General features: G+C 41.1%; 1 protein-coding gene and 1 non-coding gene across 2 annotated transcripts in view; one reads left to right on the top strand and one right to left on the bottom strand.

Annotated features, from left to right (window-relative positions):
- Sorcs3 (sortilin-related VPS10 domain containing receptor 3) overlaps positions 1 to 14,972 on the bottom strand; it is a 618,610-nt gene that overhangs the window by 401,843 nt on the left and 201,795 nt on the right.
- Trnak-cuu2 (transfer RNA lysine (anticodon CUU) 2) lies at positions 11,706 to 11,778 on the top strand. The gene has a single exon. It is a non-coding gene; the product is annotated as a tRNA-Lys (tRNA).

Here is a 14,972-nt window from a genome sequence, read left to right as displayed (position 1 = left end):
TACTTAAGACAGCTAACAGAAGAAGCCAGTGAGAGAAGGCAAGCAGTAAACACCAAACAGTAGACAGCAATATGCATCCTCTTGTTCCTGCTGAGTCATAGTTTCTTTTTCTTTTAATTTTATTTTTCTTGTGTAGTTTATGTATTTACATTTTCCCCCCTCTTATAACCCTTCCCCCTGCTTCTATGAGGATGCTCCCAATCCCACCCACCCACCTACTCTAACCGCAATACCCTAGCATACCCTACATTGAGGAAATGAGCCTTCACAGGACCAAGCGTTTTTCCTCCTATTGATGCTGGACAATGCCATCCTCTGCTACATATGTGCTGGAGTCATGGGTCTCTCCATGTGTACTCATTTGTTGGTGGTGTAGTCCCCAGGAGCTCTGGTGGGGTCTGGTTGGTTGATATTGTTGTTCTTTTTATGGTGTTGCAAACCCCTTGAGCTCCTTCAGTCTTTTCTCTAACTCCTCCATTGGAATCCCTTTGTTCAGTCCAATGGTTAGGTGCAACCATCCTCATCTATATCAGTAGGGCTCTGGCAGAGCCTCTCAGGAGACATCCCAATTTCAAACATTTAACGTAGCACACTTTCTTTTCTAAATTGTTTTATTTGTTTACATTCCAAATGTTGCCCACTTTCCCAGTCCCCCATCCAAGAGTTTTTCACATCATCTGCCCTTTGCCTCTGAGAGGATATGACCCCACCCACCCCACCCCACCACTTACCTACCTACCCTACCTCATCCCTCTACGCATCCCCCTCCCCTGAGGCATCAAATCTCTACAGGATTAGGTAGATCCTCTTCCACCAAGGCCAGATGAGGCAGTCTTTTGCTACATATGTGCCAGGAGCCATGAACTAGCCCATGTATGTTCTTTGGTTGAGAACTTAGTCTCTGGGTACAGAGGTCCAGGTGTCTTCCAGGGGTCCAGGTTAGTTGACTATTGATCTCCCTGTATGGTTGCAACACAGTTCAGCCCCTTCAATAACTCTTCCATAGAGGTCACCAACCTCAGTCCAATAGTTGGCACACTTTCAACATGGTGCATAGTATGGTCTGCCTCTGCTTTGAGAAGAAACACTTGGTGGCAGGGACTAGAGGAGTCTCTCTGAAAGATGCATGGTGGTTGACTTTATGAACCAACCTATGAGACAGGACATATGTGATCACCCATCTGGATCATTTTATAGACTTGAGCTACAGTTCATCTGGAGCTTCTCAGCTTCCGGTCACCTATGGTAATCGCTTATGAGATATTGCTACAGTTTGGATGTTGACGATCCCCCAAAGCCACCATAGTAAATGTGATACACTACAGAGATATGGTAGAACTTTTAAAAGTTGGGGCCAAGGGAGCTATCCTTAGGTCACTGTGGGACATGCCCTTGAGGAGGATTTGAGCCCTTGCCACTCTCAACTCCCACTTTCTGGCCATGAAGAAAGTATTCTTCTCCATAGTGCATTCCTACCATGATGCCCCTCCACATGTTCAAAAGGGATGGGACCATGAACATGGGATAGTAACTCCAAATCTCTGAGCCAAAATAACCCTCTTCTGTTTATAGGTTGGTAATCTTAGATATTTCACTAATGTAACCAAAAGATGGCTAACACATTATAGGTAGACATATGTGTGTATGTGTGTCTCATGTGTGCCTAAGTACAGCTGAATTTAAAAATGAGTTTACAAATCTTCATGACAAGTTTTCTAATTGGATCCTGAGTTTCTGGAATTAACACTCTATGTAGTCACATTTAAAGATGCTAATGACTGTTTCCAGTCATGAAGAGAACAAGGTTAGTCTGTGACATGAATTGAGGACAGTGTCACACAATTTTTCCCCTGCATTGAATAGGCCTAATCTATCACTTGTACTAATCAAGGACCTTCGAGATGCTTATGAATACCTTGGAAAAACCAATGGACATGATAAGCTTAGTCAGTTGTTCCCAATGTCCTTGGGTAAGGCAATAAAAGGAAGGGTTAAGAAACTTGAGTATCCAACTCAAGTGGAACTTAACCTGAAAGGGTCTATGTGTGAAATGAAAGTAAGTTTTATATTCTGAAGCCGTAGGATTGATCTTGACGAAAGTTCCATGCAGAATCCTATCTTATGGCGATCAGGATTTTCATTATGAAACAAACCCAGGAAGAAATACTGGGCTGCTTAGATTGGGTCCAGACTGGAAGCTATGATTATGGAGTAGCTTTATTTAGAGGTGCTCTCTCCGGCATTGAAGATGTAAGAATCACTGGACTATATAGATTACCAGAGGTGGACAGTGCTCGCCCAGGGAGGTCCTCCTCCTGCACAGCGTATTAGAGGAAGCAACACATCAAGTTGCTCAGGAGTTAGAATTGTTGCTGGAAGTTTGAGTGATTTGCAAAGTGTCGTTTTGCACTAATATGGCAAAAATCATTTACATCAGTAGTATCCTGTACTACTCGTGTATTTATAGCCATCTACATGTTATTCATAGACATTTAAGAAGGCCGCCATAGCTGTCTCCCTCTGTCAAAAAACAGACCTCTACAGTGTCCCACCATCAGAGTAAAGAACCACCTGACTGTGCCACAAGGATACCTGGTAACCCAAGCACAACTCTGTGTGAGAATATGAAGAAATAATGGAGGCCCCTCTGTCTCAGAAGCACACAGAGTCAAATTCCTGTGTGATAATGAATGCAGAAAGGCTCAGGGTTGTAAAACAAGATGAACACCACCCCTCATTAGTGCTGCATTTGATGGCTGTGTAAAAGGAAGAAAATGATCCACTTAAAAGGGGTCTTTAACATTGATGGGTCAATTTTGGCAATTAGAGGATTTACGCAGATATCTTTGTACCACATCGAAATGAGCCACAGCAAACAATCTTCACTTGTTCAGTTGATGACCAAGCGGCTCTTTGAAGGAATTCCTCCTCATTATCTCTGAGGCCTTGGCTTAAATGTCACCTTCTAGTCAGGGATAGGACGAGCAGGAGAAAGTGAGCAGGGCATCTAGGATGCAAATTTTAAGGAGGTGCTTACAGGACCTTAAGAGTAAAAGCGTCCTCAATATTATGAACTGTATCTCACTTGCCTCACTGTAGACCCAGATCTGCCTCCAGTGAGATACTTCCTGGCTACTTTAATAAAAGTGCCCTCCTCCCACCTTCTGTCTCCTTTCTCCCATCTACACATAGCCCCTGCCACACCACCATGCACCACTCAACACTTTGGGCTATTACCAGGTTTACTGTACACTTATCTTTTGTCCTCTTCCTTTGCAGATCTATTCATTGCATAAGACTATAGACACCATCTACCTTGGGATGGGGAAAACCTGCTATAAAAAGGAAATTCAGTGGCTCTAGACCACCCCCAAAAGAGACTGGAAGGTATTCACCCTTCCTGCTCATATTAACGTGCACAGAATGAAGGGGCACTGTGGATAAGTAGTCAAGATGCTGCAAAAGCAAAGCATTTGACTTAGAAAGGATTAAGTAAAAACTCCCCAATAACCACAAACATTAGCGTCAACATTTTTAAAGAATCCAGAGAGAAAATAGAAGAGACTAAAGTGCCCACATATTTAACAGTGCCTCCCGATAATTCGATGGAAGTTAATTCCTATGTTATCCCTCTAAGCAACATTTGTCCCTGCTTTCCGTATGAGGACATTAACATGAGGATTAAGGAGGTTACGTAATTTGCCATCAACTTATAACTGATAGCTGGAGCATCTAGTGTTTAAACTCAGGTTCCTTCAGGCACCAAAATCATTGCTATCCAGCACCTAACAGATTTGGTAGCTTATCTCACAGTGTAAGCAATTAGTGACGGACCTGACTAATCCTCCTAGCTCGGGAAATACAAAGAATTCTTGTATCAAGAAACCTGGTAAGTATGTTCTTTAAGAAGTGAATTACATAATTTGTTCTTTCAGAAATATCTGCCCTTTTACACAGTCATCCCTTCCCCCAGTTTTCACCATAATAATGTAACTTCTGTTACATAACCTTTTTCCTTCCTTGCATTAATCACTGATCATTTCTTTTTGCTTGGAAGAAATAACTGAATAAAAATTAAGCCAAACCCTAGTTCCTTTCTTCCACAGAAAACGCTCTACTCAGGTCCCTCTCCCCTTTTTGATGTCTTCTTCTCTCTTAGGCTCACTTTTCTAGTATCTGTCCTGAGTATGTTCTGCCCTCTCACTCCCTTGACAAGTAGCAGTTACAATACAAATGAGTTGCCATCAAGAATGTGATGAACACGCAAACATCGAAGAATAGTTGCCATCCCATGGGCATGAACCAATCCCTGACACTCTTAACAATAATCCATTATGTTTGCAGACAGGAGCCTAGCATAACTGTACCCTGAGAGGCTCGAGATGCAGAGATTCATACCAAACACTAGACAGAGTTCTGGGAATCTTATGGTACAGTTGAGAGAAGGATTGAGGGACCCATAGGGACAGGGACTCCACAAGAAGACCAACAGAGTCAACAAACCTGGACCCTCCAGGACTCCTGGAGACTGAATCACCAACCAGAGAGCACGGGCTGGACATATGTAGCAGATGACCAGCTTGGTCTTCATGTGGGGCCCCCAACAGCTGGATCAGAGGCTGTCCCTGAGCCTGTTGCCTGCCTGCCTGTGGATCCCAAGCACCTAAATGAACCATATTGTCTACACTCAGTAGGAGGGGATGTGCTTAGTCCTGTAGCGACTTAATGTGCTGGGGGGAGGGTGAGACAGGGAGGCAGGGGGCTTTCCCTTCTCAAGAGAGAAGAGTAAGATGTAGTGTAGGGAGGACTTACACGAGGGGCTATGGGGAAAAGAGGAAGGGCTGATATTTGGCTGTAAAGTGAATAAATAAATTTAATTCAAAAAATAGAATAGTCCCAACCCTTACTTATCTCTATCCCATGCAGACTGATAACCAATAACAACACACAGCTCAGCCTCTATATGAAACTCACTTTAGAAACTACCAAAGAAACCCTGAGTATCAACCCTCCCCTCACCTTCCTGTGTTTTGGGCAGCAGCTTGACTGACTTTCACTATCGGATTCACCTTACTTAGCTTGGAATTTCTTTTTTTTTCTTTCCTTTTTTCTTTTAGAAAAAGAGAGAAGGAAGCCATTTTCCTTCAAGGTCCCACTTGAGTATGGCTTTTCAATTTTTTTCCAAGAGAAAGCCCAGCACTTGTCTTCATATCCTAAAGTACACCTTTTTGCTCTTCTAAACAGCGAAGGGTTTAGTTTTGAAAGTCTCCTAAAGATCTCAAGATCTTTCAGGGGTGTCCACTTTCCTGTCCAAAAAATATGCTCAAAATATGCTCATTTTTTGTTTCGGTCCAACCTCTGTCCTTAGCCAAGGTATATTAAGCAAATCTCCATCCTTTATACATGAGGGGAAAGCGTTGTTTTGTTTATGGTTGATGTGGAACATCAAAAAGTCCAGCTGAGAGAGTCTTAAAAGAAAGATCCACAGCTCAGGTCAAGACTTGTCATCTAACATCTTCCCATCTTCCCTGGCTTCTATCTACGGAACAATGCCTCCCCTCCTGAATTTCTTCACTGCTTCCCTTCCAGCAAGTGAATCTTGCCAGTGTGTCAACAGAGTACTTCCCAGTGAAGAGTCATGCCATATCTGATGAAATAATCTATGCATGAGCTACATAATAATAATTGCCCAACTAGGGACTGAAGGGTTGGCCATCCAGGACATCTCTCTGGATGTTCAAATGGTCTTTCACTGGGAAAGAGACCCTTGGGTTGAAAACATACAAGAAAATGGGAATTAGATACATACAAAATATATGATAGGAACCTGAGAGAAAAACAGCAATGGGAGAAAATAAGAATATTCTGGACTGGTGTGAAGCCTTCAATCAGAAAAGAAAAAAACAGGTTTGCTCTCAATTAAGTGAAATAACCACAATTTGGATCTCCTAGTACCACATATTATTACCCCTCTATTATTACCCCTCTACTAACCCTCTATCTGTGTAGACCCTTCTGAGTCTATATAAACAGGGTGTCATTATCTTAACTCTGCTGCTTTAATAATAGACCTTGGGAAGCAGACAAAAACCCCAATGATTTCTCTGATAGAGATTCAAAGCATCCTGGTTCAGTGTTCATTGGCTGACACTGCCAACACCAGCACACTAAAGATCCAAGACAGAGAGGTAGCATCATCCAGTGAGTCCTTTGTGCATACAGACTTGGAACCTTCACACCACAGCTTTGTCCCAAGTGTGGTTCTGGCAATAAGAGCAGCTAAACCCTGAAGGACTTAGGTGGGGCTTTGGTCCCAGTGCATAGCAGAAGTCATTGAGATTTTCCTAAAATGCCTAAAGCTGGATGGATCCTCTTGTGGCTGCATTTGGTAAGCAATACCTGAAAGGCCACATCCATTTAAACCTAAGACTGTGGCTACACTATCATTAAGCTTCCTGTCAGACATTCTTGGGAGAGAAGAATCTATTCAAAATGTCTCTTTTAATAACTGACATCTTTTATAAGCATTTAACGATTCCTCGTGTCCTTAGACAAAATAACGAAACTAGAAATCTACAAAAAAAAAAAATCCTCTAGTCTCACGGTATCATGCTCACACCAAACCCAGCACTTTTATTAAACATCTTGCCATTTGGATGTTTAGATCAGACATATTGGAAAGTACCTATTCCTGGCACACTGTTACCATTCAACGTACGCTAGCAATTATGATAAATGCCCCCAACATATTGCCTCCACTTACACTCCAATCTCTTGAAAATGTCCCTTTTGTCAACTCTGATAAGCAGCCTGGCAACTGCCACTAGACATCCAGTGAATTTTGAAAACTGTGTCATTCTGGATGTGGCACTGTCAGTTTTCAGCTGGCTGGCTTCCAAAGCATGCCATCACTCCAAAATATCCACTTACCCGATTCTACACCATCTAGCTGTGACAGAAGACTAGCTGTAGAAAAAGAATCACTGCCCCAAGAAGGCTGGTGGCAAGAGCAGATAGGTCACCAAGACCAAGCATCCACAGGAGGCACCCTGACAATGAGATTCTTAGGCACCTACAGTGCAACATCTGTCAACACCTCCAGTGCAACACCTGCAGTGCAACAGCTGTCAACACCTCCAGTGCAACACCTGCAGTGCAACAGCTGTCAACACCTCCAGTGCAACACCTGCAGTGCAACAGCTGTCAACACCTCCAGTGCAACACCTCCCAACACCTACAGTGCAATACCTGTCAACAACTGCAGTGCAACAACTGTCAACACCTGCAGTGCAACAACTGTCAACACCTGCAGTGCAACAGCTGTCAACACCTGCAGTGCAACAGCTGTCAACACCTGCAGTTCAACACCTGCCAACACCTACAGTGCAATACCTGTCAACAACTGCAGTGCAAAAACTGTCAACAACTGCAGTGCAAAAACTGTCAACAACTGCAGTGCAATAGCTGTGAGGAACAGACAAACTTTCAGCAGACTCCTAACATCAAGGCCAAGGATATTCAAATATATCTTCCAACTCTTTCTGTCCCAAGAGACATTTCTGCACACTGATGACATGCCAAGTACACAACTGTATGATAAAGCCTTAAGAGACTACAGACAGGCTAAGTAACAGGTGAATAAGGAGAAAACCACAAAGGAGGACAGAGTTAGATTGAGGAGTTCAAGGAGGGGCATGGAAAAAAGGAACACATGCTGGTGGTTAAAATAGTGAATGAAGAGAAGAAATTCCCATCATAGCATCAATAAAGGCAGGGATGCTAAACAGTGAGGTAGCAAATTCTGCAGAAGGATTTGCTCTCCTTAGATCTTCTTGTTTCCCATCAGAGAGTTGGTACCCAGATCTGAAGTGACAAGAGTGGAGTAGAGACCACTCAGAGAAATTAACCAAAGCTGCCAGTTGAGGAATTATTTGGTTATGAATATACCATGGTTTTGCCATCTTGGCTAAGAATAGCCCAAGCCCACCTAGATGGTTTACAGATGACTAGAGGAGTCCCTTATACTGAAATCTCAGCTTCCCCATCCAAGACATTGAAGGGCTCAATAATATCTACTTCAGAAGTTTGGGAGAAGGATTGAATGAGATGACTGAGCAAACAGAAGTTTCCTCAAATGATTTTCAGCGCTTATTCAAGAATTTCAGCATGTACTTCCCATCAATTGTCAGGATGTGCTATGAGAAGAACAGGGTTAAAAGGTGAGAACTCTCCAATCACAGAAATTTAAGACTGAGACCGTAGCTCCATAAGGAAAGATTAGGTCGATTTGGTTATTTACAGACTGCAAGACATCTACTTTATGAAAGAGAAAACTGCAATAACAGACATGAAGAAAGTGATGGAAATATTGACATTCAATTCAGCAAGACTTTCAGTTTGTATATCACACTCAAAGCATACATATTATGCCAAGGGGGAAAGTCACAAATACACAGCTAGGCAGAATTTGTGAAAAAATACATTCAAATAGACAACCAAACAGAAGAAAGTGCGTTATAGTCTCAAAAATAAATAAAATTTTAATAAAGTAAAAAAATCACATAAAGTCCTTTAACTGTTTCCCACTTCAAACAATTATAGCCAATTGGTTGAATATGGCTGACAAAATACACAAGGGCTTGGTGTCTGCCTCTCCCTTCTCCCCAAGGATCTCTCTCCTCATTGACTGGCTCAATCTGGCTCTCATGGAAGGCTGATCCCCCATGTAGCACAGGATCTTTTCACAGCCTTGCTTAGAATCTCCCCACACCCCCAATTCAACAACCCCTGGTTAACTCTTCCTCATCAGGGACAACTTGGAACATTTCTTCAGAGTCATAACTTGAATCAATATTAACACTAAAGTGTACTGGAGTAGAACAGGCCACCAATTCAGAATGGATGATAGACGGAGGAAATCTAAGAGGCATGGGGAGGAAGACAGAAAGGAGAAGCTTATTCGACAAGCCAAGGAATCCCACAGATTGCCTGATGGCTTCCAGAGTGAGATGGATGTGACCATCTTAGAAGAGGACCCCCTGCCCATCTGGAATTTAAACTTCCATCCTCCAGAATAATGACTGTACATTTCTGCCACTGAAGCCACCCAGGATGTGACAGTATGCTGCATGACCTCCACACACACCCTTGAGAAGTCTCCCCTGAGTCCCCTGCTGAGTCCAGCACTGCCACTTCACTGTCTTGCAGAGTCTGTGACTACCCCTCACTCATTTCAGGAAATACATCATCTGTGTCACCTCCATATTAGAGGGAGACATCTAAAGAACAGGTCAAAGAATGTATTCCGGGAGATTTTACTACTTATGCTGGGGAAATGTGAGCTAAGCCCTGGCAGACATGAGACTTCAACACAGGAAATAGGACAGTCTGAGAAATTGTGACAGAAACTAAAGCACTCACAGAACATTACTCACAGGATTGAGCACTACTGCAAACACTTCACCCATCTTCCAGAACATCCTCTCAGCTGCCCAGCTAGGTACTACCATTGAGCACTCTCTAGTGATAAGGAAATGAAGAGAAGAGGAGCTCTCCTGCCCAAAGCTGACAGCTAGCAAGTAGCAGAGCTGGGCTTTGAACCCAGGTAACATGCACTAGACTTGCATGTGTTTACCTAATCGTGACTCTCAAGAATGTACAAATGGCTCACAGAATGAGTGCAAAACACATATGTTCCTTTTCCATAAGTACCTCAGTGGTTTCTCAGAAAACTGAGGACTTGAGAGCTTTTCTAACTCTTTAAGTAAGCACTTCTGTCTTGACACTACTATAACAGACCATTCTTTGAAGTGAAGAAGTCATAGGTCTGACTCAAGAAAAATGTTATTGACATCTTGACCCTACACATGATCTTACACTAGGAAAATCATGTATCTTAGACTTCTGGGAATCCCAACAGCAACTTTCAACCAAGCAGGACTATCTAGAATAGAGTCAAATGCATAGGCCCTAGAACTAGCAGATGTAGGTCAAAATCTAATGCTACAAAGTCTTACACAGGAAAGTTAGTTCAACTCACCAACCTTTAGACTGAACTGCTGTGGAATGGAGGAGGGACTGCCACTTCCCCATTCGATTATAATACCGATCAACTAAGCATATAAATTTCATTCCAATAATCATCTGGCGCACAGTGGCCAATAACTATGGCAAATATTGTTATCGTTATTGCTGTTGAAGATGATAACACCATCATTCTTCTCATTTTTCAAAGCAGACTTGGACATGCTTGGCTTGCAGGAAGCATGCCTATCCTCTGAATCTGGAAATTTATTCTTTCAGAGATATGATTATGTTATGAATTATGCCAATAATCCCACAAAAATTTAGCACAAAATTACTGTTAATCACGTAATAGACAGACACCTTGCCCGTGTCTGCACACACTGCAAACTTTTGCAGTATTTCTCTCTGAATCCAAGAGCTGGCCTTCCACAGCCAAAGAGTTTCCAAAATGCACTTTGCTCAAAACCAGTTTGACAGCATGTGCTGAGTCTTAAGGTTTCTCCTCCAGGAGGCTATCCTAAGGAAAGAATCTGAAATGCAGATAAGAACAAATATTTATGCAGTCAGGTAAACATTAGAAAACCCGAATGCTTTTTAAATAGAAGCAAATGAAAGCAACCTAAATCTCCAAAAATGGAAGAACAAACAGTTAAGTAAATTATGGAATCGCAATATAATACTCTATTCCACTAACATTAAATGTGTGCTTGGAAAGCACTTTGAATAACAGAGAAAAATGCTTAGTCAAACCTTATATAAAATAGTAGAAAAACTGGTTATACAAGATGATCTCAATTATGTGAAAGTATATGGGTAAATATATATAGTTATGCATATGTCAAGGCGGTACTGCAACATGAACAGGATTTACACAGCAAGTACCTAAGACTACCCTTCATTTATCAAGCTTTGGGAAAGTATTGTTATCAGTAAAATTATATAAAAATTTAATTATGCAAGAAAAGTGTTGAAGTGTTTAGGAAATTCATTGTTTCTTCCATTTGACAAAAATAAATCCTTTATAGCATCCTCAGTCCTCAAGACTGCAGGAATTTGGGCATATGTATTCCAAGAAGATAAAAGGTAGATCATCCAAGCATCAGAACAAATCAGAATCAGGTCGATTTCAAGCCCCTGGTGGTTTCCTGCATTACCTCCCACCATTACCACCATCACTGCCCACATCCACAAAGGAAGCACAATTGAGAAAGGAAACAGACTAAGCTTAAGCATCTGTGCTACCTCTACACCCTGTACTAAAAGAGACCCACACCTGACCCTTTGAGAGTCTTGATATCTGACCTATATCTAAGAACAAGAAGCCAGAGAAGCCTCATCCCCAATGGCCTCTCACCAGGTAAGACTCACGTAGGCAAGACAGCTCATCTAGGCTCAAGAGTTTAGAATCTGTGCTACCCAGTCTCTCCCTACGTATTAAATATAGTACTTGAAGTCCTAGCCACAGTAATTAGAAAACAAAAAGAAATCAAAGGGGTACAAATTGGAATGGAAGAAGTCAAAATATCACTATTTGCAGATGATATGGTTGTATACTTAAGTGACCCCAAAAATTCCACCAGAGAACTCCTAAACCTGACTTCAGTAAAGTCCTAGACTCCTACTTCAGTAAAGTAGCAGGATATAAAGTTAACTTAAAGAAATCAGTAGCCTTCCTCTACTCCCAGATAGCTCAGTGGGTAGAGCATGAGACTCTTAATCTCAGGGTCGTGGGTTCATGCCCCACGTTGGGTGCCATCTGTTGTTGTAAAATATAAAAAATTAAAAAAGTAGGGTTGTCTTTTATCCCCCTAGGTCCAGCACCTCAGTGCCCCAAGATATATGATAGATATCTTGGCAGAAACACATTTCAACTCTGCGGTGGTCCAGTGTCTCTTGCTACTTCTTAATTACAGGTATTATTAAAAGGTGATTAAGTTTGTTTTTAGAAAGAATAGAGTAAAGAGATTACCTGAATCACGTGGGGATTTTTACCCACTGTTCAGAACTTAGATAGGGAAAAATTAGTCACTAACTCCAAGGAGAGAGTTGTGATAAATGTAACACCAGGCGGAGTGAATGCAGACATATGCTATAGAAGTTACTAAAGTTAAATAAAAATCTGTGGCTCCAGGTAGAGAACTTAATAGATGAATATATTTTGGGCAAAAGTCCTGATTTTAAGTTGCTTATTGATATTGGAATTGATAGAAGGTATTTACAAGTTATTAAGGTTAAAGAAAAATCTGTGGCTCCGAGTAGAGAGCTTGACAGATTGATATATTTTGGGCTAAAGTCCTGGTTTGATAAGTTGCTTGTTGGTATTAGAATTGATAGAAGGTGTTTAAGTTTGTTTTAAGGAGAGTACAGAGATTACCCAAATCCCGTGGGAATTTTCATCCATGGTTTGGAACTTAGATAGGGAAAAATTAGTTGCTGACTCCAATGTCTGTAATACTAGGCAGAATGAACACAGACATATAGAAGTTATTAAGGTTAAACAAAAATCTGTGGCTCCGGGTAGAGAGCTTAACAGATGGATATATTTTGGGCTAAAGTCCTGGTTTTTAAGTTCCTTATTGGTATTCAAATTGATAGAAGGTGATTAGTTTGTTTTATGAATTACCCTGCTAAAGGCCATATGGCACGTTGATGCCAGCTAGTGAGGGTTTGTGGTTACTTTTGGTATTTACCACAACAGGAAGCTCAGATTCTCTTAACATGGGCTCCACAGGAATTTTGGGTTCATTTCCTTATATCATAGAGTACAAAAGCCTATCAGGCTCACTGTTTATCTTACTTCCTTTTTAAAAATTGTTTAATCTTCATAATGGGTATGACTTTGAGTTTTATGTTTAGATTACTACTTTGGGAGAGAGTGCAAGATACAAGCTTTTCTGGTTATAGACTAAGGAACACAGCATTTTGGGAGAAAGATTTTGTCTTTGTGTTTTTAAAAAGTGTGATTAGGCTCTGCAAACCTCACAGAATCATATTGATCAGATTTGATAGAGGTAGACCACCTGAAAAATTGATTCAGGAGAATCAAACAAAAAGATATCTTGATTCTAAACGTTTGTCTTGAGAGTTGTATTTTGCAGAATGTGCCTACTTCAATTCCTGGTCTCAAGGGCTTTCAGCTGGGTCCAGTTGGGACACATCCTGCTACAACATTTGCTTCATTCTTCCTAACCCCCCAAGGATATCTCAATGCCCATGTACAGCTTGAAGAAGTTATGGAGGAGTCGTCGCCCCAATTCCCTGAACTTTTGGGGGGCTGAAAGTGGTAGTTGTAAAGTTGTTTTTATGAGGAATTTAAAACTTGTTGTAATTTAACAGGAGGAATTAGCTAGATTGAGTTGTATAGTCATAATCTCATTTGGTAACTAAGCTAAAATATAGAATTTATTTGTTAAAAGGTTTAAAAGTACAAGGTTTAGAGCCAGTCTTCTATTGATGTCATTACAAACTTCTGAGTTGATTACACATGTGAGTTAAGGGCCAAATAGCAAATATATGGCTGACTTTATGAGAGTAGTTTGAAGATAATATTAAGATATAAAGACAACAGTCCACATTGTCTTTATAGATAGATAGTTTTCAAAAATATCAGAAATCCAAAAAAATTGAGATTTAAAGTTATTTATCTTTTGTTGAGACATATCTGCTCCTAATAGTTCCCCTTTGGCAGAGTTAATGAAGAATTTGAACATCTCTACCTCCAGAGAGAGGCAATACTTTGTGGCTAGGCAGCTACTGGACAAAACTGCCTGTTTCATTTGCAGACTAATGCTGTCCAGAAAAAGGACAAATTATGCAGAATAGTTGACTGATAACCTCTGCTAAGACAGGGTGCTCTGCCCTTCAAAAATCTGCATTTCAACAGTCTGTCAGTTGATTTGGGGCCAGAAAGCTGAAGACTTACGCTCACATGTTGCTAACAGGGGAATGTGCTAGTGGAGATTTGTCTCTACAACCTCTTAGTTCTGGAAGTCATGTTAGGCTTCCTATGTGTATAGATATTTGGTCATTCTCAGATTTCTGATGGGGTTGAAGACTGATTATAGTTTCATAGCCTATCAGGATTTTTTTTTTTTTTTTGGTTCTTTTTTTCGGAGCTGGGGACCAAACCCAGGGCCTTGCGCTTCCTAGGTAAGCGCTCTACCACTGAGCTAAATCCCCAGCCCCAGGATTTTTAACTCTGGAAATACATATTTTATTGGATAGTTATCAGATAGTATACAAGCTAGCCAAGATATAATATAGATTTTAAGCCTTTCTTAAGCTGGAATTGATAACTAAATGTTCTGTTTAACTGATATAGTGTTAGACTGGGTGTTAGATATATTTTATGCTTTTAATTACAAAATGATAATAGTTATGCTCAGCTTATATTTGAGAGAAAAAAATTTTAATTAGACAAAAAGGGTGAAATGTGGGATGATGTCACAGGTAAGGAAGTTACAAGATAGAAGGAGGCCTGTCATTGGCTGAGAAGGAAGGATGGGTAGGAAAGAGGTTTGAAGGAAGGGAAGGAGACTGGGATGGAAAGGAGGAAGAGACAAGAGGGAAAGGGAGAGAAGCCATGGCAGGGGATGTTAAGATTCTGCTCTGTGTATTTACAGGTTGTTATTAATATTCTTAAGGGATGGATGTTACTGGGCTTTGTATGTTTAGGTGGGCAATTATATCTTACCAATTGGGTCAAAGATTATTGTGTTCTGTCTTCTTTTATGTGACAGTTTGAGTGTAGGAAAGTGTGTGGCAGCAGGAAACACTGGGCCGCCATGGAGTTGGGATATGTTTCTGCCAGGATAACTAGCAGATATCTTGGGGCACTGGGGTGCTGGACTTAGGGGGATAAAAGACAACCCTACTTTTTTATTTTTTATATTTTACAACAACACCACCAGTCAGAATTGCTAAGATCAAAAACTCAGGTAACTGCA

Source organism: Rattus norvegicus, chromosome 1 (genome assembly GCF_021556685.1).
Source record: "Rattus norvegicus strain SHRSP/BbbUtx chromosome 1, alternate assembly SHRSP_T2T, whole genome shotgun sequence".
NCBI classification, from domain to species: Eukaryota; Metazoa; Chordata; class Mammalia; order Rodentia; family Muridae; genus Rattus; species Rattus norvegicus.
The sequence above is the reverse complement of the archived record's forward strand: the minus strand, read 5'-3'. Positions and strand labels throughout refer to the sequence as shown.